Consider the following 23,757-nt stretch of genomic DNA (forward strand, 5'->3'; position numbering starts at 1 on the left):
TTAAATGCATTTAGAGAGTGGGCATTTGGCTCAGAAGTTATGTCTTGGTTTGGGCACCTGCATCCCATATTGCTTTGCATGGATTTCAAAGTGATTATTGCACCAAAATTAACTCATTATTTTAGTTTGTTTTTCCACAAACTTTTTGAATTACTGTTGCAAACGAAAATCATTTCAGAGAGCTAGTGATCTATGGCATCAAGGAAGAAGTCACAAATGACACGAGGAAGCACCTTGGATATCTGAGGTTTCAGAAGCCCACCTGGTGGTAGCACTATCTGACCTGAGGACTCACTGACAACTACCAGGGAGGATCTTCTTTTTGTAAAATATTTACTTACTTATTTGAAAGTCAGTGTTACAGAGAGAGTGACAGAGAAATGGATCTCCCATCTGCTGGTTCACTCTGCAGATGACTACAACAGCCAGGGCCGGGCCAGGCCAAAGCAAGGAGCCAGGAGCCAGCAGCCAGGAGCTTCTTCCAGGTCTCCCACGTGGGTAGCAGGGGACCAAACACTGGGCTATCTTGCGCTGCTTTTCCCAGGTCATTAGCAGGAAGCTGGATGGGCAAGTGCAGCAGCCAGGACACAAACCATGACCATATGGGATGGTAGCATTGCAGGCTGCAGCCTTATCTGCTATACCACAAAGCTGATGCCTAGGGAAGACCTGTTAAATCTGTCTATCCTCACAGAGAGAAATCAAGTGCCAATGCACTAATGCCAGCCTGAGAAAGGCATTAAAAAGATTAAGTAAGTTTATAGCATGGCATGGGGAAATGTGTGCAATATATTTTTATGGGAAAAGAGTAACATAAAATCATTTCTATTCTATTATAGAATATAACATTTCAAAGAAGGATGATCATATGCAAACTTTTTTAAAGATTGATTTATTTATTTGAAAGGCAGAGTTACAGAGAGAGGAGGAAAGACAGAGACAGAGACAGCCAGGCTGCAATAGCCAGGGCAGGGTCAGGTCGAAGCCAGGAGCCCGGAGCTTCCTCTGGGTCTCCCACGTGGGTGCAAGGGCCCATGCAGTTGAGCCATCCTCTGCTGCCTTTTCAGGTACATTAGCAGGGAGCTGGATCAGAAGTGGAGTAGCCGGGACTGAACCAGCACCCCTATGGGATGTCAGCACCTGCAGACAGCAACTTTACCCTCTACACCACAGCATGGACCCCCATGCAAACTGTTGACAGTATGACCTACCATATGCTAAGATTCATAGGTGACTGTTATTAGGACCCTATGTTTAAATTCACAGGTAACTTTTGCTTTTCTTGCACTATCTGCTTTTCCTAAGTATGTACATATATATGTATACATACATATATACAATATATACATATTATATATACATACATACACATACATACATATATATAATACATTTTAATAGAAAAACAAAAATGTGTTTCTTTTATAATTAATAAATAAAAATGTTCAGGGACAGGCATCTGGTGCAGCAGTTAAGACAGCTAAGTCCCATTTTGGAGTGCCTGTCCTAGCTCCACTCCTGATTCAAGCTTCTTGCTAACATACATCTTGCTAAGCAGTGGTGATGGCTTGGGTGGTTGGGTTGCTGCCACCCACATGGCAGACCTGGACTGCACTTCCAACTCCTGAGCAACTGGGGAATGAGCTAGTGGATGAAGGTCTCTATCTCTTCCTCTCTGATGCTTAAAATAAATAAAATAAACATTAAAAATACATATAACTTTTAAATTCATGCCCAGCTCTGGGGAGCAGAACCAGTCCACAGTAATTCCCTGGTATCAGCATGAACATAAATCTGGACGCCAAAGAAGGAAGGACCTTCTGATTCTGCCAAGCAATACTCCAAAAGGGGGCGGCTGCTCCATCCAAATCCAGCAGTGAACTCTGAGAAGCAACTTCATACATTTCCATGAAGAAAACGCTTTCTCCCTTGACTCCAAACCTCGAGACTGAGACAGGAAAAACTGCTCACATGCGACCAGCAACAGAAATCTATCTGAGTCTATCAAATTGTACCAACTAGTTAGTGTGGGTATGAGGTGGTGGGAGTGGGAAGTCAATGCCCACCTTCAAGGAGCCCACTGGTGGAAGCCAAGTGATAATCCCAAAAGTTATTTCTTTGTTAACCATTTCCCCAGCCAGAGGTCATGTCAGCTTTGAAGAGTATGCCTGCTTCTCAGTAGATGTCCACAAGAGGGAGGTAGAGGGTTTTTAAAGCCACAAAACTGAGCCCGAGATGGAGGGAGAGAAGGAAAGAGAGAATAAAACACCAGCCATGTTTACATGCTGCTCTTTTTGTGGGACTAGACTGGATCTCCAAGAATCAACACATTGTGCTTCCATGTGTAAAAGTTCTTGCATAAAGAAAATAATTTATTTAAGATGTTACGTTTATAGGAAGAGATGAAAGTCAGATAAGCCAATGATGGTAGTACAAAGAGATGAGGAACTCTGAATCCCTCACAATCTGCACATCACTAAGGGAAAGAAGCTAACCTGAGAAGGCTACATACTGTATGATTCCAATCATAGATCATTTTGGAAAGAGCTAAGTTAGGGAGACAGTAAGAAGATGGTGGCTGTGGGAGTTGAGTGGAGGGAAGGAAGAACACAGGTTTCTTGGAGGACAGTGAAACTACTCAGTGTGACATTGTAGTGGTGGATCCACATCACTATACATTTGTCTCATAGAACCCACAGCTTGCACACCACCAAGAGTGAAGCCAAACATACACTCTGCACTTCAGATGATCAAAATGGGAACATGTAGGGCAGAATGTGGAGGGCAGGGGAGGTTATGCTTGCATGGGAGCCGTGAGTTTACAGAAAATCTTTATGCCTTCTGCTCAACTTTTCTGTGAACTTAAAACATCTCCAAAAACTAAAATGTGTTACAAAGAAACCAAACCAAGACTGTTTTCTCACTGCTTCTGGACTGCTATCTGCTGCAGAAACAAAAGGAAATGCTCTATTCATCCAGGAGGCCAGCTGTCTGCATGCCCTCTTATGTGTTCTAACTTCTTTTTCCTTTAAAGTTCCTCCTTACCTTTTCTCTACCCTTAGACCCATAATTGCCCCCTCAGCCCCCAAATTTCATCTGTCTTATATAATAGCATTCCTTGGAGTCAATGCTAAGTGACAGATACACCTATTCTAATAAACTATGGATTTATGTGTTTTGCACTCTTTTTAAAGATTAATTATTTATTTGAGAGAGAGAGAGAGAGAGAGATTGAGAGAGAGAGAGAATGTTTCATCCAGTGGTTCAATCCTCAAAAGCCTGCAACAGCCAGGTTGACAAGGCCTAAGCAAAGAGCCTATAACTTCATCCTTCATCCAGGTCTTCCTCATGGGGGCCAAGAACACAAGGACCTGGGCCATCATCCTTTGCTTTCCCAAGTACATTAGCAGGAAGCTGAATCATAAGCATGGAATAGCCGTGACTTGATCTGCTGCTCTGACCTGGAATACAGACATCCCAAAGACAGCCACAATGCCTGCCCCTTCCATAAATTTTAAGCATGATTTTTAATCGCTATAGATTAGAAGGATTTCCCCACCCCCAATAAATTTTGGTCAACACAATCTTCCAGATTGAGGAGCCTCTTAGCTGAGTAAGATAATGAAGCTACTCCCAGCATTATCTGTTGCTGTTATCCTATCATGTAATGACATTTAATTATACATGTACTGTGTATTGGCCATCATGCTATGTGCCAAAGTCAAACAAGACATTCTTTCAACCTTTAAGCAAATTCCAGATAACTGGGAAGGGATAAAGTAGCAGTTATTCATCTTCCCAGTTACCTTTCTGGAACTTCACCATAGCAATCAGTGCATGTCCAAAACCCCCCTGCAAAGGATGATGGTTTTCTTCATGATCCATGGTTAGAAATGCATTCTTGTCATAGTCAGGACAGTCTTGAAATGGTTGAGTGTTTCCCAAATACACACACATACAGTTTTGTTCATTATTTTTCCCCACTTACTTTGAGGGCAACCCAGGATAGCAGAGTTCTGAAAAACACTTTCCAAAGCCTGAGCTGAACTCAGCATGACCTTGGCTTCATTTTTCCCATTGGCTCTTTCCAACTCTAACTCAGATTTGGAGGAAAGTTCAGTCCATTTGGCAGAAACTAGCTGGTGATGTACTGTTGACCTAAGCTTTTTTTTACAAAGTTTAAGTTGAGTCAGTTTCAGGAAAAGTCAACAGGAACAGCTGTCATCATCCTTCCAATTGATCCACTATAGTAGGCAAGAGATGCTTCTCTGTATTTATTGATTTGGCTGGAATGAGGTTCTTTGGCCCCTGGAAACTTTTCAGACATGCCAAATAAAACCATATTTTCCTTTGAAAATCTGCATACTAGGCAGATAAATATTTTATAGGCAGTTATAATCCCCTTGGCCAAATCCAAAATTGAATTTTGAAGATCATGTGTCTCTTCATTGGGCAAGCAAAGATGCATTGGTGGACCCCACAGCCTCCAGAGGGCCCTGGGCTACTCCCAGGCATCTCCTCAGCAATGCACTGGAAGTCACTGTGGTCACGAGAAGCAACCTAGGGACAATAATTAAGAAAAGAAAAAAGAAAGCTAATGACAAGTATATCCAACCAGTATTTTTGGTTTTGATTGAATCCTATCCTTAGTTCTAAAGCTAAGATTGTACACAAATGGAATACAAGTTACAATTTTATGGGTTCCTAAAGGGATCAATGCTCAGCTTGTAGTTCTATGCTTTTTGTTAGGCATATGTGCTAATATCACTGGTAGACAATGCATTAATCTCTACTGATCACTTACATCTTGGTCAGGATGAGTTATAGATTACTTCCTGACAGCCAACAGCCAAGGACAGGAAAAACCAAGAACATCAGAAGAGTGGGAAAATAAGCACTGAAGTGGGAAACAGGCACAGTTCTATATAAAAGGATGCATACAAAGACAGACATACTGAAATTTTTACCAGGCCAAACATGCATAAAATATGATAATGTATCCTCTAACCCTTTTCCCAGTTGGAATCTGCAAAATTTCCACAGTTGCATCTGCAAAATGTTTGTTCTTATAGATAGAAATCTGCTTTTAAATGATAGTCAAAGAGCTTGTGTGTATGGTAAATAACCATGCTCCTAGTGAAACGAATCTTCAAATAACTAGAGATGCACAATCTAAGAAAGAGTTCACTTTGTCTCTTGCTCCAACATTAAGGCTTTGAGCCAAGAAACACATCAGAAAGAACTTAAAAGTCCATAGGGTTCACATTAAGTGGAAAAGGTCTATGGAAAAGACCTTGAAGTTGGGAGCTTGCATTTGCAATTGTGTCTGCACATGGAACAGCTTTTTACACCATCAAGTGTTTTGCAAATGCTATGACTATGATCATAGAAATATTCACAGAGCAATGAACCTTTTGTCATATTTGCATGTTAAGCCAAAACCCATGGGATGTATTTCAAATTTATGCCTAGTTCCTACATATAAATATATTATTTGTCCTTCTATAATTTGCAATAAGTGATGAAAATGGCTCTCTAGAACATAAGCACATTGCACTTTATACTCCACACAATGCCAAGAATGAAAAATTACATGTGTCATTTCCATTGAATTCCAGTCAAAATTACAACAGGACATTTAGGAGACCTCAGTATATTCAGGATATAGAAAAACGAAAGTTCACAAAAATCTAAAATTATTCCTTAAGCATAGAAAAGAGGAAGTGTCTGCCTGCTAGAAATTAAGACATATTACATGTCCTCGATGACCTTAAAGAACACATGGTTCTGGGGTGGGCATTTGGCTCAGCAGTTAAGTTGCACCTGGGACTCTCCTATTCCATATCAGAGTGCTTGGTCTGAGTCCCAGCTCCTCTGCTTCCAATCCAGCTTCCTGCTAATGTGCACCCTAGGAGGTAGTAGGTGATGGCTCAAGTACTTGGGTTTCTACCACCTGTGTGGGAGACCCAGATGGAGTTCTAGGCTCCTGCATTCTTCTTGGTCCAACTGTGGCCATTGCAGACATTTGAGGAGTAAAGCAACAGATGGAAGGTTGATCTCTGTCTCCCTCTGCCTTTCAAATAAACAAAAATAAGTCAATAAAACTTTTAAAAATCCATATGGTACTGATATAGGAACAGATAAGTGCAAGTAAATATTGAATTCAGAAAGAGAACTCTATGCATATGGAAACTTTCCTTAAGTGAAGCAACGATGTGTTGTTTGTGGGTGTGTGAGGAAAACTGATTACTGAATGGGAATATTTAGGTAGGGTTGTGCCTCACATCACACACAAAGGTGAGCTCAGGATTAAAAAAAAGTAAAAGTCTAAAGAAAAATTATAAAGCTAATAGAAGAAAATATAGCAAAGAATCTCTTTTACCTTTTTATTTGGGGAAAGATATTTTTACTAAGACTTCAAAATCACACACCATAGGGGGAAACTGTTAAATTTCTTTCCATCACAAGAACCATTCAAACTTTAAAACATAGGTGACTGCACAAAGATTATTACACATCTATAATGGATGTGGTATCTACATCCGAGTGTATCTAGAGACATTTTAATTGTCTCGACAAAGGAATTTCTAGAATGTCTAAGGAACAAAAAAATTGACTAACAATAACAACAAAAAGCTACTTAAACCAATAAAGAAATGACCAAATGATTTACATCTATATAAATGACAATTATCTTTTGTGTTCATAAAACCAGAAAACCTGAAAACTAGCACATATGTAAAGCACAACTCTTCCAGTGCTGAAAGAAATTTAAAAATAAATATGACATCACTTAGTAGCTATCATATGTAAAGAAACAGAATCAGAAAACACCAAGTGTTGGTGTAAATGTTGTGAACCCAAACTAGCTCATCTGGTAGAAGAAATGGACAGTCTTTCTTGAGAGAAGTCTAACAATTCTTATCCTAGGAACATACTTCCAACTTCTGGATGTATACTTCAGAGAAGTTCTTGCAAACGGGGGATGTGGTGACCCAGAGATGTGATGCATCCGTGGCAGGGGTTTTGGAGCAACCTAAATGCTCACCACTACAGACTTGGTAACTAAGTTATTGCAGAGGACAAATTTTGAATTACATGACAATGAGAAGAAAAAGCAAGAAACACAAGCAATATATTCCATTTAATTAAAACACATGCATATATAATATTATGCATATATCTAAAGTCAAATTGAAAATGTGTTAGAGAGGACATATTGAGATGATAGGGGAGTAATAAATTGAAAGGAAGAGATAAGAATATTAAAATTAAAATCAAATAAAACTGATACTTTGCACAAGCTAATATTGAGGAGTACAATGAACTTAATTCTGCAATAAAGGCCCAATTTTGTAAAAGAGAAAAAAGTGGGGAACATTGCCTGAGGTCATACACTACATTGAGATGAAGTCTGGGCTTCAGTAGGGTTGATAGTGTCATTCACCAAGAACATGATCTGTACTAGTCATTGTGCCAATAATGTGACTTGCACTAACTCATTTAATACATACACACACACACACACACACATTATTATTATTTCTATGTTAGCAATGAGGAAGCAGAGACTCAGCTTATGTTATATGTCTAAGGTCAACCAGCAAGTAAGTGATACAGCTGGGATTTAAATCCAGAACTATACAACTCTGAATTTCATATATTACATTCCCTGTATCGGCTCATAATCGGAAGAAATAAGTGAAGCTATGGAAATGAGTTCATTCTTTCCCATTCCCCATCATCTGTCACTGACCACTGTGGTTACTATGGTAGACTGGCTAACAGCACCCAGATAGGTCCACGTGGTAACCTCCAAACCTTTGAATGTTTCAATGTTTCCATATGTGGCAAAAGAACTCAGCAGAGGTGGCCTTGTAAAAATGGGGAGAATCCTGGACTGTCCCAGCAGACTCAGTGTAATCCCAAAGCAACTTATAAGGAGAACATAGGAGGAATCAGAGAGAAGAGTAAAAGCCAGGGTCATGGAACCTGAGGTGGCAATGACTCCAGGAAGGAGCCATTAACTGAGGAACGGAAGTGTCCTCTAGACGCTGGAAAGGGCAAGGAAATGGCTTCTCCCACGAAGCCACCAGAAGGAACCAATACCTTTATTTTAGCCCCATAAAGTCTCCAGAATTGGAAGAGAATAAATGTGTGGGTTTTTTTGTTTGTTTTTTTGACAGGCAGAGTTAGACAGTGAGAGAGACAGAAAGGTCTTCCTTCCGTTGGTTCACCCCCCAAATGGCCACCACGGCTGGTGCACTGCACCGATCTAAAACCAGGAGCCAGGTGCTTCCTCCTGGTCTCCCAAGCGGGTGCAGAGGCCCAAGCACTTGGGCCATCCTACTGCCCTCCCGGGCCACAGCAGAGAGCTGGACTGGCAGAGGAGCAACCGGACACAACTGGCGCCCCAACCAACACTAGAACCCGGAGTACTGGCACTGCAGGCAGAGGATTAGCCCAGTGTTGTTTTAAGCCAGTGCATAGTCATCTATTAACAACAGCCATAGGAAACTAAGAGAAATAGTTCAAACTCACGTCAGGATCTTTGCAAGTTGTCATAAAAGTGATAGATACCTTTCCAACAAGACCTAGTGCTAGTTAATACCAAATTGGCACTAGACTCTGGATTTCTTGATGCCTCAGTGCCAGGCAATTTCCCAATTTCCTTACACCTTGCAGCCAGCCCAGGCAAGTCTCTGGAATAACAGTGGCTAGGACTTGGATATATAGTAAAATATAGACATCAGAAGTGAGTAACTTGCTTAAAAGGAGCAGAAGTTTAAACGCCAGGCAAAGAGACTAAATAATTCCTGTGTTTCTGCTAGAAAATAGCCCAAAATATACAAAGAAACTTTTCTAAACCTAAATTCTTATTTGTAAGGTAGACAGCTCAGGTTTGACTCAACTACTCTGGCAATACTATCTACATGTTATTTTTTTTAAGATTTATTTATTTATTTGAAAGGCAGAGTTAAAGAGAGATGGAGGCAGACATAGAGAGATATTCCATCTGTTGGCTCACTCTCCAAATGGCTGTAACAAATGGGGCAGGGGAAGACTAAAACCAGGAGCCAGGAGCCAGGAGCTTCATCTGGGTCTTCCATGTAGATGCAAAGGCCCAAGGACTTGGTCCATCTTCCACTGCTTTCCCAGGCACATTAGCAGGGACATTCCAGAATAAATAGTCATTGATAGAATTTGTCACCACTCATCCAGACCTACAAATAATACCTAAAGTTGTGCTACAAATAGAAACAGAGAAAGTCATCACCAAGAAAGAATGTGAAGGCAGAAAATCCCCTATAAAAGTACAAAAGAAATCCAAAATGAGCACTAGGGGTGTTTACGAAAAATGGCAGGACTGAGTCATTACTTAACAATAATAACTTTGAATGTAAATGGCCTAAATTATCCAATTAAAAGATACAGACTGAATGGATGGCTTAAAAAAACAATATTCATCTATTTGCTGACTACAAAAAATACACCTCAACAACAAAGATGTTGGGGTCTTAAGCCTGAGGCTGTCCCCTGACCAGCAGGGAACAGTACAAGCACTCCCTGACAAGGCGAACAGGAAAGGTAAGGTCAATGGGTCAAGAACACAGCAAGCACCTGTGAGTTCTGTCGAAGCAGGAACTACTTTATTGAGGAAATGTACAGGCTTATAAGGTTTACAAAAGACATGTGCAGTAGGGGAACCAATCAGCGAAAAGGTCATGCAGGCATGGGTGGACCACGCATGGGGCATCTTAAGCAAAGTATAGGGATCATGCACTGTCCACATGTCCGGAACTAAAGCAGACCTATCACTGCAAGTGGTCTGATCTTGCATGGCTTAACCACAGCAGCCACAAACACATCCCTCGAACATCCGCCAGGTGCTATGTTGTCAGGAACTATTTTAGGCAATGTCCAATTCAAAGATACATACAGACTGAAAATAAAAGGATGGAAAGAGATATTCCATGCTACTGGAAAGCAAAAATGAGCAGGAGTAGCTATCCTAATATCAGACAAAAAGACTTTAACACAAAAACTGTTAAAAGAGACAAAGAAGGGCATTTGTAATGATTAAGGGATCAATTCAACAGGAAGATGTGACTATAATAAATGTATATGCACCCAATGCCAAGGTGCCTGGCTATTTGAAGTAAATGTTAATGGATCTAATGGGAGATACAGGCACCAATACAAGAATAATGGGAACTTCAACACCCACTTTCATCAATGAACAGAAAATTGACAAAGAAACAACAGAGCTAATCTACCCTGTGGACCTAATTGGTATCTACAGAACATTTTATCTGACATCTGCACAATATACATTCTTTTCATCAGTACTTGAAACTTTCACTGGGATAGAACTAGGCCATAAAGCAAGTCTCAACATGTTTTTAAAAAACTGCAATTATACCATGTATCTTTTTTTTTTAACTTTTATTTAATGAATATAAATTTCCAGTATACAGCTTATGGATTACAATGGCTTCCCCTTCCCATAACTTCCCTCCTACCCGCAACCCTCCCCTCTCCCGCTCCCTCTCCCCTTCCATTCACATCAAGATTCATTTTCAATTCTATTTATATACAGAAGATCAATTTGGTATAAAATACTTCAACAGTTTGCACCCACATAGAAACACAAAGTGAAACATACTGTTCGAGTACTAGTTATAGCATTAAATCAAAATGTACAGTACATCAAGGACAGAGATCCCACATCAGGAGCAAGCGCACAGTGGCTCCTGTTGTTGACCCAACAAATTGACACTCTAGTTTATGGCGCCAGTAATCACCCTAGGCTGTCGTCATGAGTTGCCAAGGCTATGGAAGCCTTCCAAGTTCCCCGACTCTGATCATATTTAGACAAGGTCATAAAAGACAGGGTGAGGATAGTAACCAATGATCCTAAGAGTGGCCTTAACCAGGTCTGAACAATTATATAGCATTAAGTGGGGAAGAGGACCATCAGTACACACAGGTTGGGAGTAGAGCCATTGGTGGTAGAGTAGAGGTTATGATTACAAAGGAATGAGGCTCAAGTGCACTAGACAGGGTCTAGAACAAAGGACAGAGTCATTATTAGAGGAGCTAAGAAAGGTGCTGTCTAAGCTACAAGTAATTTTTCTGATTGAGAGGCAAATAGAACCTGATAGAAGGGGCTTGATAATAATCTGGTGGGTTTTAGGCCTTGTAAGTTAAGAGGCTCAGACCTATCTATCTCTTCACATGGGGTATATCCTAAGGGAGGTGTGAACCTCCTAGGGGAAGGCACTCTGTTGACTTTCATTACTTGGCTGGCCTGGGAGGAGAGCTGGCCAGGTAAAGGCAGGTGGCATCTCTAACAAGAAATTTACAGTTCTGCCTGCAATGTTGCTGACCCTACTTGACCATACCCTCAGCTGCAGTGGTCACTTTGGAAGTTGGGCTGAGTGAAGGGCTTTTCAGCTTGGAGCCAATAAGATCTGTGGCTCTGACCTGGGCATCCTTCGATTCCAGGGCAGGTCCATTTCCAGTGATCCAACTCTTGGCAGAGCTGCCAGGGCTCTTCACAAGCTGACTTCTGCTGAAGCCCAGGCTTACCACATTGAAAGCCACTGCAGTGGACTGGCCTGTTGGGTCTCCTTGAGGGCAGATCACTGCCCAGATCAGCCATTAATAGGCCTGCCACCCATTGCTTCTGATGCCTAGCTTTCTTTTCCTCCTGGTTTGTGTTAAAGCAGACCAGAGGATGCAAGTCAAGGGAGTGCCCGTGTCCCATCTTTAATCTTCGGTGGCCTGAACTACAAGTCTATAGTCACAGGCATGTTCTGTAGTAGTTTTTCTAAGGTAGACAATGCCCATGAGGAAAATTATATTCTCACTTTAAAACTTTCTTTCCCTTTGGTCTGAAAGGGAGGTTTTTTTTTTTTTTTTCTACTTACTGTATACTTCGCTGATGGCGATGTGAATCTCTCTATGAGGTTATTAGTTAAGTTCTTATTTTCAATAGATATTGTTGGGAAAATTAGATCTCTGCATATGTAAGTATGAAACAAGATCCTTGCCTTATACCTTACACAAAAATCAACTCATAGTGGATAAGAGATCTAATCTAAATACCTGAAACGATCAAATTACTAGAGGAAAACATCAGGGAAACTCTGCCAGACATTGGGATAGGCAAAGATTTTTAGAAAAGATCCCAGAAGCCCAGGCAATCAAATCAATAATAGACAAATTGGATTACATCAAGCTAAGAAGTTTCTGTACAACAAAGGAAACATTCAACAAAGTGAAAAAGCAACAGACAGAATGGGAGCAAATATTTGCAATCTACACAACTGATAAAAGATTAATATCTAGCATTTATAAAGAGCTCAAGAAAGTATACAACAATGAAGTAAACAATCCAGTTAAGAAATGGGCAAAGGACATGAACAGGCATTTTTCAAAGGATGAAATCTAAATGTTCAACAGACACATGAGAAAATGCTCAGGGTCACTATCCATAAGGGGCATGCAAATAAAAAACACAATGAGGTTTCACTTCACCCCAACTAGAAGTGATAGCATCCAAAAATCAAAAAATAATAAATGCTGGTGAAAATGTGGGGGAAAGGTACCCTAATATATTGTTGATGGGAATGTAAACTAGTACACCATTACAGAAGACAGTATGGAGATTCCTCAGAATCTGAAAATAGATCTACCATATGTTTGGGAATTTACCCAAACAAAATGATATCAGCATATATAACAGTTATTTGTACCCTCATGTTTATTGCAGCTCAATTCACAATAATATATGGAATCAACCCAGATGCCATCAACTGATGATTGGATAAAGAAAATATGGTATATATACACTATGGAATACTACTCAGCCATAAAAAAGAATGAAACCCTATCTTTTGCAACACAATGGATGCAACTGGAAACCAGAGTCCTGGCTCTACCATGTACCAGCTGTCTGCTCAAATTTTCTGTGCATACTTCCTTATAAACCATATGGGTAATATGCTGATTTTTTATCAAATTCTCTGGTAACCATTGTCTTAGTTTATGTTCTGTAGCTATAGCAAGATATCTGAGACTGGACACTGTATAAAGAAGAGAAATTCCAAGAGTATGGTATTGGCATCAGCTTTGTAATTCACATGGGACATGCTGCATCATAACAGGGTATACAACATTGCATGACAAGGCAGAACAAGTATGTTGACTCAGATCTCTCTTCTTGTTGCTAAAAACCCACTAACACCTTCATGGGTGCCTACCCTTAACATTTCATCTAACTCTTACTACTCCTAAAGGACACTCAAATATCATTGACATATGAGTTTGGGAATTAAGTTTCCAAAACAAAAACTTTTGGGGGAGACATAATTCAAATGATAAAACTCCAGAAATGTTTTATGAATTACACATGTTGATTATAATTGAATACTAATAACTACTTAAAACAGAATTATTTGTTTCAAATTATCATAGAAGTTCTTGACCTCAGAACACAGAGACTACCAAGTCTTTCCCTGTGTATTACCAAATTAGGAAAACAAAAGCAGGTAGTTAACACACTCAGTAGAGGCAGCATTTGATCTAGCAGTTAAATCAGGTTAGAACATTCACATTCCATAATGGAGTGCCTGGCTTCAATGCCCACCTTAGCTCCTGACTCCAGCTTCTTGCCAATGCAGATCCTGGGAGGCAGCAGATGAAGGCTCAAGTGCTTGGGGTCCCTGTTACCCACATGGGAGACCTAGTTTGAGTAGCCAGCTCCTACACTCAGCCTTAGTCAAGGGCATTCATGAGCATCTGCAAAGTGAATTCCTGAATATGAGCATTTCTCTCTGTCTCTCTACCTCTTTTTCTCTCTCCATCCCCCATCCTTCTCAAATAAATAATTTGTATATAAATTTAAAAAATTATCTCCAGAGTATTTGTAAAGTTAACTCTAGAAGCAATGTGTTAATATAAACCTGTAAAAAAGTATGAATACCTGACCACATATCGATGTTAGATTTTGTTGTGTGTTACGGAGAATAAATGATGAATAAGGTAAAATTTCTGCCTTTAAAGTGGAGGATAATGTCCTTAGATATCTATCACCAATAGAGATAAAAATTGGCTCTGAAATGATTTCTCTCTATCTGAATATTTTGCTTTGTATCTGCATACATTTAAGTCTGTGCATGTGTACATAAATATGTCTGCACAATTCAGTATGTGCTTTATATCATCTTAATAGCCTCTGGGACAATTTCATATCCATAGAATTATTTATCTCCCCAAATATTCTTGTCTTAGTCTTTTCTGCTTCAGTAAAATATGCCACCATCATCCCAGCTGCTCAAACTACAAGAACCCAAAAAATAAGAGTAATAACAGATTATAAATGAGTTTAAAAATCATCAGAAATGGAAATAATAATAATTAATTATGAATGATTGCTTATGTGGCAGATACTGCCCTATGCTATACAATAGATATTTCTATCAACCCAATTTGCAGGTAAGGAAACAACCATGGCGTTTCAGTGTCCTGTCTAAGACAATATGGCTAGTTTGTGGCACAACTGGAATTAAACGTTTGTGTCTATCTCTATATGTTCATGTGTGTGTGTGATACTTATAAAAGTATGCATGGTTGTTACAAAATGTGATGAGAAAAGCAAGTTTATGTTTCTAATCTGTAATGTGAAAAGTATAAAATATCTATCCTAATGATAATCAGATAAAGGTTAAAAGGTCAGATTCCATAAAGGAAGGCATTTTAGGAGAATGGATCACTTCCATTTTAGGATTAAAGTGACTCATCAAAGATATTTTAATCAATTTGTCTTGTAGTCTCACTATCTTTTTTTTTTTTTTGACAGGCAGAGTGGACAGTAAGAGGGAGAGACAGAGAGAAAGGTCTCCCGTCCCTTGGTTCACCCCCAAAATGGTCACTATGGCTGGCATGCTGCGCTGATCCGAAGCCAGGAGCCAGGTGCTTCCTCCTGGTCTCCTACACGCGTGCAGGGCCCAAGGACTTGGGCCATCCTCCACTGCCCTCCTGGGCCACAGCAGAGAGCTGGACTGGAAGAGGAGCAACTGGGACAGAATCCAGCACCCTGACCAGGACTAGAACCTGGGGAGCTGGTGCCGCAGGCAGAGGATTAGCCAAGTGAGCCGCGGCGCTGGCCTCTCACTATCTTGATACAGCACATTTTTTCCAAAGACAGCCTCTCATCTCTGGGTACCCAGAGCAGTTCATCCTGAAGAGATGAAATCATCTTCTTTTGAAACTTGCTGGGGTGGAGCCAAGATGGCGGATAGTCAGGACGTGTGCCGATAGTCTGGGAAAATAAAGTTTCATAAAAGTGGAATTATTGTAGCCTCAGGAAAAGACTCAAGAAAAAAAGTGCAGAGGAAACGTTTCTGGATCTAGTGGATGTGACACAGAGGACCTACAGGGAGCCCACCGCGTGGAAGCCCAGCCACGGGAGCCGAGCCGCAGAATCTCGCCAGCATGGGAACGAACTGGAGGTAAGACAAAAACGTCAGAAACCTGAGACATTGGTGGGGAAAAGCAGAGGCCTCTCTCTCCATTCACCTAACAAAACAAAAGAGCAGGTGCCATTTTACATATGTAAAGCGCCAAGGAATACACAAACTCAGTAACTTCGGGACTAGAGTGAAACTTGAGAACACATCGAGGGCTGCATAAACTCTTTGTGTGGTCCCAGGGGTAGATCAAACGAATACTCACAGAGGCCAGATTTCAATTACCCTCAATTCCACTCACCTGTGCGGAATTACTTCCCAACTGAGTCAAAAAAAAAAAGAGAGAGAGAGAGAGAGAGAGAGAGATCCAGCAAGGAGCAAGGGAGAGAACAATCTGGGTGAGTCACTTTTTGCACAGCCTTAAACCTAAAAAATCAAGCAGAGCTCTCTGGCCACACCCATCACAGCCTCTAAGGAACCATCAAAGCAGACAGCCCACTTAGAGGTATAGTATAACGAGAAAAAAACACCTCAGCAAAAAAAAAAAAAAATTATCTCCAACATGCCAAACAACAAACGTAGAAAACCGAGGTAACAAGAGCAAGGAAGACACTATGATGCCCCCAAATGAACAAGACACCCCAATGCAAGATTATGAAGATGAAGAGATAGAGGAAATGCAAGAAGCGGATCTCAAAAAATTGATAAGAACATTAAGAACTTCTCAAAAACAAATTCTTGAACTACAGAAATCCTTAATGGACAAGATAGAAAATCTCTCTCGTGAAAATGAAATATTAAGGAGGAATCAAAATGAAATGAAACAACTAGTAGAACAGGAAACTGAGATAGTGACAAAAAAAACACAATGAAATGAAGAACTCAATAGATCAAATGGCAAACACATTAGAGAGCCTTAAAAACAGAATGGGTGAAGCAGAAGAGAGAATATCAGAATTAGAAGACAGAGAACAGGAAAGGAAACAGTCAAATCAAAGAAAAGAAGAGGAAATCAGAAATCTAAAAAATACTGTCAGGAATCTACAGGATACTATTAAAAAACCCAATATTCGGGTTCTAGGAGTTCCTGAAGGCATGGAGAGGGAGAAAGGATTAGAAGGCCTTTTTAGGGAGATACTAGCAGAAAATTTCCCAGGTTTGGAGAAGGACAGAGACATCCTAGTACAGGAAGCTCACAGAACCCCTAATAAACATGACCAAAAGAGATCCTCACCACTTCACATCGTAATCAAACTCACCACAGTGAAACATAAAGAAAAGATCCTAAAATGTGCAAGAGAGAAACGCCAGATTACTCTCAGAGGATCTCCAATTAGACTCACAGCTGACTTCTCATCAGAAACCCTACAAGCCAGGAGAGAATGGCGAGATATAGCCCAGGTACTAAGAGAGAAAAACTGCCAGCCCAGAATATTATATCCTGCAAAGCTCTCATTTGTGAATGAAGGTGAAATAAAGACCTTTCACAGCAAACAGAAATTGAAAGAATTTGTCGCCACTCGTCCAGCCCTGCAAAAGATGCTTAAAGATGTGTTACATACAGAAACACAGAAACACGGTCACCAACATGAAAGAAGGTAAAGGAAGAAAACCTCACAGCAAAAGATCACAGGAATCTCAAACCATATATTAGAAAATATCTTTGGGAAATGACAGGGCAAAGTTATTCCTTCTCAATAGTCACATTGAATGTTAATGGCCTGAACTGTCCACTTAAAAGACACCGATTGGCTGATTGGGTTAAGGAACAAAACCCATCTTTTTGCTGCTTATAAGAAACTCATCTTTCCAACAATGATGCATACAGACTGAAAGTGAAAGGCTGGAAAAACATATACCATGCCAACAAAAATTAAAAAAGAGCGGGCATAGCCACCTTAATATCAGACAACATAAACTTTACCACAAAAACTGTTAGGAGAGACAAAGAGGGGCACTATTTAATGATTAAGGGATCCATTCAACAGGAAGATATAACAATTATCAATGTATATGCACCTAATTACAGGGCACCAGTTTATTTAAAAGACTTGTTAAGGGACTTAAAGGGAGACTTAGACCCCAATACAATAGTTCTGGGGGACTTCAATACTCTACTCTCAGAGATAGACAGATCAACAGGACAGAAGATCAACAAGGAGACAGTAGATTTAAATGACACTATAGCCCAAATGGATCTAACAGATATCTACAGAACATTTCATCCTACATCTAAAGACTTTACATTCTTCTCAGCAGTACATGGAACCTTCTCTAGGATTGACCACATACTAGGCCATAAAGCAAGTCTCAGCAAATTCAAAAGAATTAGAATCATACCATGCAGCTTCTCAGACCACAAAGGAATGAAATTGGAAATTAGCAACTCGGGAATCCCTAGAGCGTGTGCAAACACATGGAGATTGAACAACATGCTCCTGAATGAACAATGGGTCATAGAAGAAATTAAAAGAGAAATCAAAAATTTTCTGGAAGTAAATGAAGATAACAGCACAACATACCAAAACCTCTGGGATACAACAAAAGCAGTGTTAAGAGGAAAGTTTATATCAATAGGTGCCTACATCAAGAAATTGGAAAGGCACCAAATAGATGAGCTTTCAAGTCATCTCAAGGATCTGGAAAATCTGCAGCAAACCAAACCCAAACCCAGTAGGAGAAGAGAAATAATTAAAATCAAAGAAGAAATCAACAGGATTGAATAAAAAAAAAAAACCATTACAAAAAATCAGCCAAACAAGGAGCTGGTTTTTTGAAAAAATAAACAAAATTGACACCCCATTGGCCCAACTAACTAAAAAAAAGAAGAGAAAAAACCCAAATCAATAGGATCAGAGATGAAAAGGGAAACGTAACAACAGACACCACAGAAATAAAAAGAATCATCAGAAATTACTACAAGGACTTGTATGCCAGCAAACAGGGAAATCTATCAGAAATGGACAGATTCTTGGACACATACAACCTCCCTAAATTGAGCCAGGAAGACATAGAAAACCTAAACAGACCAATAACTGACACAGAAATTGAAACAGTAATAAAGGCCCTCCCAACAAAGAAAAGCCCAAGACCAGATGGATTCACTGCTGAGTTCTACCAGACATTTAGAGAAGAACTAACTCCAATTCTTCTCAAGCTATTCAGAACAATCGAAAAAGAGGGAATCCTCCCAAATTCTTTCTATGAAGCCAGCATCACCTTAATTCCTAAGCCAGAAAATGATGCAGCATTGAAAGAGAATTACAGACCAATATCCCTGATGAACATAGATGCAAAAATACTCAATAAAATTCTGGCCAATAGAATGCAACAACACATCAGAAAGATCATCCACCCAGACCAAGTGGGATTTATCCCTGGTATGCAGGGATGGTTCAACGTTCGCAAAACAATCAACGTGATACACTACATTAACAGACTGCAGAAGAAAAACCATATGGTTCTCTCAATAGATGCAGAGAAAGCATTTGATAAAATACAACACCCTTTCATGATGAAAACTCTAAGCAAACTGGGTATGGAAGGAACATTCCTCAAGACAATCAAAGCAATATATGAAAAACCCACGGCCAACATCCTATTGAATGAGGAAAAGTTGGAAGCATTTCCACTGAGATCTGGTACCAGACAGGGATGCCCACTCTCACCACTGCTATTCAATATAGTTATGAAAGTTTTAGCCAGAGCTATTAGGCAAGAAAAAGAAATTAAAGGGATACAAATTGGGAAGGAAGAACTCAAACTATCCCTCTTTGCAGATGATATGATTCTTTATTTAGGGGACCCAAAAAACTCTACTAAGAGACTACTGGAACTCATCGAAGAGTTTGGCAAAGTAGCAGGATATAAAATCAATGCACAATAATCAACAGCCTTTGTATACACAGGCAATGCCATGGCTGAGAAAGAACTGCTAAGATGAATCCCATTCACAATAGCTACAAAAACTATCAAATACCTTGGAATAAACTTAATCAAGAACGTTAAAGATCTCTACGATGAAAATTACAAAATCTTAATGAAAGAAATAGAAGAGGATGCCAAAAAATGGAAAAATCTTCCATGCTCATGGATTGGAAGAATCAATATCATCAAAATGTCTATACTCCCAAAAGCTATTTATACATTCAATGCAATACCAATCAAGATACCAAAGACATTCTTCTCAGATCTGGAAAAAAATGATGCTGAAATTCATATGGAGACACAGAAGACCTCGAATAGCCAAAGCAATGTTGTACAACAAAAATAAAGCCGGAGTCATCAGAATACCAGATTTCAGGACATACTACAGGGCAGTTGTTATCAAAACAGCATGGTACTGGTACAGAAAGAGATGGATAGACCAATGGAACAGAATAGAAACAGCAGAAATCAATCCAAACATCTACAGCCAACTTATATTTGATCAAAGATCCAAAACTAATCCCTGGAATAAGGACAGCCTATTCAATAAATGGTGCTGGGAAAATTGGATTTCCATGTGCAGAAGCTTGAAGCAAGACCCATACCTTTCACCTTACACAAAAATTCACTCAACGTGGATTAAAGACTTAAATCTACGACCCGAAACCATCAAATTATTAGAGAGCATTGGATAAACCCTGCAAGATATAGGTACAGGCAAAGACTTCTTGGAAAATACTCCAGCAGCACAGGCAGTCAAAACCAAAATTAACATTTGGGATAGCATCAAACTGAGAAGTTTCTGTACTTCAAAAGAAACAGGAAAGTGAAGAGCCAACCGACAGAATGGGAAAAAATATTTGCAAACTATACTACAGATAAAGGGTTGATAACCAGAATCTACAAAGAAATCAAGAAAATCCACAACAACAAAACAAACAACCCACTTAAGAGATGGGCCAAGGACCTCAATAGACATTTTTCGAAAGAGGAAATCCAAATGGCCAACAGACACACGAAAAAATGTCCAAGATCACTAGCAATCAGGGAAATGCAAATCAAAACCACAATGAGGTTTCACCTCACCCCGGTGAGAATGGCTCACATTCAGAAATCTACCAATAACAGATGCTGGAGAGGATGTGGGGAAAAAGGGACACTAACCCACTGTTGGTGGGAATGCAAACTGGTTAAGCCACTATGGAAGTCAGTCTGGAGATTCCTCAGAAACCTGAACATAACCCTACCATACAACCCAGCCATCCCACTCCTTGGAATTTACCGAAAGGAAATTAATACGGGTTAATAAAAAAGCCATCTGCACATTAATGTTTATTGCAGCTCAATTCACAATAGCTAAGACCTGGAATCAACCCAAATGCCCATCAACAGTAGACTGGATAAAGAAATTATGGGACATGTACTCCATAGAATACTATACAGCAGTAAGAAACAATGAAACCCAGTCATTTGCAACAAGATGGAGGAATCTGGAAAACATCATGCTGAGTGAATTAAGCCAGTCCCAAAGAAACAAATATCATTTGTTTTCCCTGATCAGTGACAACTGAGCACCAAAGGGGAAACCTGTTGAAGTGAAATGGACACTATAAGAAACAATGAACTGATCAGCTCTTGTCCTGACTTTAGATGTACAATGTAATACTTTATCCTTTTTAGTATTTGTTGTTGTTGTTGTTGTTGTTCTAGTACTAGTGGTTGAACTCTGTAATTAACACACAATTATTCTTAAGTGTTTAAATTTTAACTGAAAAGTGATCCCTGTTAAATATAAAAGTGGAAAAAGATAGGGAGGAGATGTACAATTTGGGACATGCTCAATCGGACTTGCCCCAAATGGTGGAGTTAGAAATGTGCCAGGGGATTCCAATACAATCCCATCAAGGTGGCATGTACCAATGCCATCTCACTAGTCAAAGTGATCAATTTCGGTTCACAATTGATGGCTCTGATAGGTCTAAGAGTCAAAGGGATCACACAAACAAGACAAGTGTCTGCTAATACTAACTGATAGAATCAAAAAGGGAGAGAAGGATCCAACATGGGAAGCAGGATATACAGCAGACTCATAGAATGGCAGATGTCCTAAACAACACTCTGGCCTCAGAATCAGCCCTTAAGGCATTCGGATCTGGCTGAAGAGCCCATGACAGTATTGTAGGCATGGAAAGCCAAGATACCATGGAAAAGAAAAAACAAGGGAGAAGACCTAAATGAAAGATCTCTGCAATTGAGATCCCAGTGGAAAGAACGGGACCATCAAAGAAGGAGGTACCTTTCTCTGAAGGGAGGAGAGATCTTCCACTTTGACTATGACCCTATCAGAATAAGATCAAAGTCAGCGAACTCTAAAGGCTTCCATAGCCATGGCAACTCATGACTAGAGCCTAGGAAGATTACTGACGCCATGAACAGGAGTGTCAAATTGTTAAGTCAGCAACAGAAGTCACTGTGTACTTACATCCCATGTGGGATCTGTCCTTAATGTGTTGTCTAATGTGCAGTGATGCTATAACTAGTACTGAAACAGTATTTTTACACTTTGTGTTTCTGTGTGGGTACAAACTGATGAGATCTTTACTAATTATATACTGAATCGAACTTCTGTATATAAAGATAATTGGAAATGAAAAAATAACTGGTGTTAAATTGGAAATGGCATAGAAAATTAATTAATTTTTTTAAAAAAATATTATGTAGGATCTCTTCTTTAATGTGCTGTACACTGTTATTTAATGCTATAACTAGTACTCCAACAGTATTTTTCACTTTGTGTTACTATGTGGGGGCAAACTGTTGAAATCTTTACCTAATATATACTAAACTGATCTTCTGTATATAAAGAGAACTGAAAATGAATCTTGATGTGATTGGAAGGGGAAAGGGAGCGGGAAAGGGGAGGGTTGTGGGTGGGAGGGAAGTTATGGGAGAGGGGAAGCCATTGTAACCCATAAGCCGTACTTTGGAAATTTATATTCATTAAATAAAAGTTTAATTAAAAAAAAAAAGAAAAAGAAACTTGCTTTGGCAAAGAGAATGTGTTTAGAGGATCCAAGATGGCAGAATGGGGAGGGCACTTACTGCTCTAGCTAGGGGAAGATAGTCTTAAAAAAGACAGCGTGGCAGGGAGTGCATTCTCAGGGCAAATTTAGGGAGAAAACTACAGTGGAAATTCTTAAGAAAGGGATATGTTGTAGACATATGTGGAGGGTGCAGACACACAGCATGAGCATGGACACAACACAGGACCCCAGTAGCCAAGAGCCTGAGAGCACCAGCGTTTAAAGAATGAGATGAGATCAGACTGCAGCAGCCTGTGCCACTGGTGATACAGCTGAAGGGAGAGACTGGCATGAGTCCAGCCTGGAACCCTGTGGGGGAACGAGTACCTGCTAACCTAGAGGGAAAAAGGGGCATGTTTCTCTTTCCCCATTGCCCCAACAATGGCACCCAACAACTGGCTGAGAGAGGGAAGGCACCATTTTGGACATATGTAACAGTTGCACCAGCTTGTGTCTGTGTGCCCAGCATCTGGGCAAGAGAAAATGCCAGAGTCTGACTGGGAGGATTGACAGGGAGCTGGGCACCTACGTAGCAGTCTGAGGTGTCCCAGCCTCTCAGCATAGCATAGGCTTGAGGGCTCAAACTGCCTAGGTGAAACACCCACAGGCAGCTGGCTCTGGGAGACTCTCTGTCTCTGTGGACAGTCCGGACTAGCAGGGTAGAGTGGATCCTCTGCACCCCATGACTGTGGGAGCCTGTGTGCTGAGACTGTGGGAACACTATGACTTCAGGAAAGAGCGCAGGGTGTAGCTGGGTCTAGGCAATCACTGTAAGTGGCTCCACACCTTCAGAGCTCCCTGATTGCAATGGGATCTGTGCCCATACTGAAGATTACATAGATCCTTTGTGTGGTTCTTACGGGAGAGTGGGTGAGTATTGCACACACTGTGAGTTACACTCAGGCATTGATCATTTTGGAATAGAGAAAGTGATGGTGTGACTATGCCAACAGAGTGGATCAAACCCTCTCTTCTGATTAAAAAAAAAAAAAGAGGAGTTCTACCGTGCACAACATGGGTATCATGCTCAATATTCACCCATGCTGGAGCACTAAGCAGAGATCCCTGGCCACACTCAGCACACACCTCTGGCTATTCACTGGAAGAGCAGACATTCCACTAAGCCACAGAGGAATAGTCCAATGATAAAAGCCATCAAAGGGGAAAAAGCAATAATTATCTCCACAAAGCCTAAAAATCAACACAGAAATTCAAGAAACAAGAATAAGGAAGACAACATGACTCTCTCAAAAGGAACATAACAACATCTC

General features: G+C 40.2%; 1 long non-coding RNA gene across 1 annotated transcript in view; it reads right to left on the reverse strand.

Moving 5' to 3' along the window:
- Positions 1-3,559: 3,559 nt before the first annotated feature.
- LOC133759931 (uncharacterized) overlaps positions 3,560-23,757 on the reverse strand; it is a 53,395-nt gene continuing 33,197 nt past the window's right edge. The window contains exon 4 of the long non-coding RNA XR_009865936.1: positions 3,560-4,560. This is a non-coding gene — a long non-coding RNA (uncharacterized LOC133759931). The remainder of the gene's footprint in view (positions 4,561-23,757) is intronic.

This window comes from Lepus europaeus, chromosome 5, assembly GCF_033115175.1.
Source record: "Lepus europaeus isolate LE1 chromosome 5, mLepTim1.pri, whole genome shotgun sequence".
Lineage (NCBI taxonomy): Eukaryota > Metazoa > Chordata > Mammalia > Lagomorpha > Leporidae > Lepus > Lepus europaeus.